This window comes from Lathamus discolor, chromosome 5 (genome assembly GCF_037157495.1).
Source record: "Lathamus discolor isolate bLatDis1 chromosome 5, bLatDis1.hap1, whole genome shotgun sequence".
In the NCBI taxonomy this organism is placed as follows: Eukaryota; Metazoa; Chordata; class Aves; order Psittaciformes; family Psittacidae; genus Lathamus; species Lathamus discolor.
The window spans coordinates 42,697,214-42,699,737 of record NC_088888.1 but is presented as its reverse complement, the minus strand read 5'-3'; the positions used below and the strand labels follow the sequence as shown (position 1 = coordinate 42,699,737).

General features: G+C 44.0%; 1 non-coding gene across 1 annotated transcript; it reads left to right on the top strand.

Annotated features, from left to right (window-relative positions):
* The first annotated feature begins 2,237 nt into the window (after positions 1–2,237).
* Positions 2,238–2,308, top strand: TRNAG-GCC (transfer RNA glycine (anticodon GCC)). The gene has a single exon. It is a non-coding gene; the product is annotated as a tRNA-Gly (tRNA).
* The last annotated feature ends 216 nt before the right edge of the window (positions 2,309–2,524 follow it).

Below are 2,524 nucleotides of genomic sequence, written 5' to 3'. Positions count from 1 at the left end.
GCACTACTCTGCTTAAGCAAATTCATTTATTACATGCCCAGTTAGTAAACTTAACATTCTGTTGCATTATCTCACACCTATAGCAAGTTACTCACCAATCTTTTGAGTATTCTATACTTGTCTCTGTCATGACATGGGCATCCCCCTTTTGCCAGGTCTCTGCATACCTGTGTGGTATGTTATCTCTGAATGCTCCCTGGTATGTCTGGGTTTCATGGGGTTAATTAGTGGTGGTGGCTGGGACCAACATCTTTAGGCCCCCTGATATTCCTATGAAAAGAATATGCACCTTTTATGCTGACTTTTCCAGTAGGTACCCAGAGCGCCCGTCCCCTTCGTACAGGAGAACCAGACTTCTCTGTCTGCACCCAGCACAGGCAGCTTCCTTGCCTATGCTGACTGAACTGTTAGCACAGCATGTGTATTTGACCAAGGGCATATGCATGAGTGGATGGTTGACGCTTCCTTAAAAAGTTGCTTCAGAACAAGAGAGAAAATTCCAGCACTTGTGACCAGCCTGACTGAATTATCAGCTGCTGGTAATCGGTCACATTCCTGAGTTTTAGAAACCTGTTTGTTTTCTCAAAATCAGTTTCTGTAGCATAACACCTGCTGGGGTAATAAAAAATTACAATTGATCTTTATAAGAAATGAAAATCAAATCCTTGGTTTTGCTAATCAGATACCAAATGTAAACAGAACTTGCCCAAGTGTGTTTATTTTTCTTCACATCCCTCTCCCCAAGTCCCTTTTACCCTCCAACAGTTCTATTGGTTAACAAAAAAAGTGCATGTTTAATAGCAGAAATGTCCTTGTACTTGGCTGTCATCTCACATCTGTAATCTGTTCTCAAAAGAATACATTCTGATGTTGAAGAATTCAATTTATTAGTGCTCTTTCCCAGTCCTCTGCTGCCTCTTTCATCAAAATAATTAAATCTTAGTTATTTATTATGCATGTATCATATAGCTGTTCCTTTTCTTGAGAAATATGCAACATATAACAACTTTCATGTTATTAGGAGGGAGAATAGTCTTTGAGAAAGTCCACTTCTTTAAGTGCACATGTCAAACTGCTGACGCAGAAACCAGCATCTTATTGCAGAGACTGTCTTATATCCTAATTCTTATACCTTTGGTTTGAGGGGAGTGAGTGGAAGTATGGCATCGTTTTCCATTCATTAGCCACCTAGAAATGGAAAGAGGGTAATCTCTCTAGCTCTCATTAACCAAGTGATGTGATACAGTAACGTTTTGAAATGACAAAACTTATCAACAGCTTTATCTTATAGCTAAAGTAATGTAGGAAGGGTTGTTTTAAATCCAGGCACTCCTTAAAGGGATAGACTACAAATGCCAATCTAACAATGTCAGGTAAAAACAGAAAAGTGGAAGGGGAGGAATGGATGTGATAAAGACTGCATAATACTGCAGGTCTTCTGAGTTCACTGTAGTGGATTGTCATAAACCTCCTGCATTGTGTCCAGCCTTTAGATCCTATTTGTTGCTAAGCAGCTGAGTCTGTTTAAGATGGGTGACGGGTTAACTGCTCCAAGAGGGGCACGTACCCAAGGATGGTGCCTCAGCATATGGTTTTCCTAGGGCCAGTAGCACATGATGTGGTTTTCTTTCCAAGAACACCACCCTTTTTAACAGCTTGAAGAGGTAGAGACAGTCACAAAGCAAGGAGTGTGTGGCTAGAAATCAATAAATGCTATTCAGTAGACAAACCGCATCATTGTGGATTATGGAAGGTAAATAGCTGAAGGAAGCCCCTCTTTACAGGTTGATCCTACTTCTGCTCAGCCTGCTGTTGGGGCAGGCCCAGTCTCCTGGTTCCTCACCACACTGTGTCTTTCCTCCTCAGAGGTATGAACTTGGTTTATAGCTTATCTGTGCTCTCAGGCCTCTCATGTGCTGCTGTCAGGTTACACCTGTAGCAATACATACCAACTTTGACCACAGTCTTATGTTAAAATACATTTATAATTCAAACACTACTTCACAGCAGCGTTTTTCATATAACCGACATGCCTAAGGTGGCTAAGGTATTTTTCCACTATTAAACACCTACCTTTGAGTTTAGACACAAACGCGGCTGACCGCCCTCAACCGCCGCCATGGGTGCTCTAACGGATGCAGTGGGGCAGTCCCAAACCTCCACCAGTTACTACGGCGCAGGCGCACTACACTCCTATCACCTTCGACGGACGGAGGCGGAACAGAGTCCCTATGTAAGCATTGGTGGTTCAGTGGTAGAATTCTCGCCTGCCACGCGGGAGGCCCGGGTTCGATTCCCGGCCAATGCAACTGTGCTTTTTTGTTCCCTTTGGTCTTTTTCCTCCTTAAAATTTAAACAAGCCGAGAAAGGTTACGGGTGCCAGTCGTACTGCTAGAACACACGCCAGCCTGTCGCCGGCGTGCTTGGGTGGACCTCTTCTTTCCATCACCCCACACACGCTCTGCCCCAACCGTCCGCCCGGGCTGGAAGTGACGCAGCCGGATTTGCCTTCAAACTGCCGGCG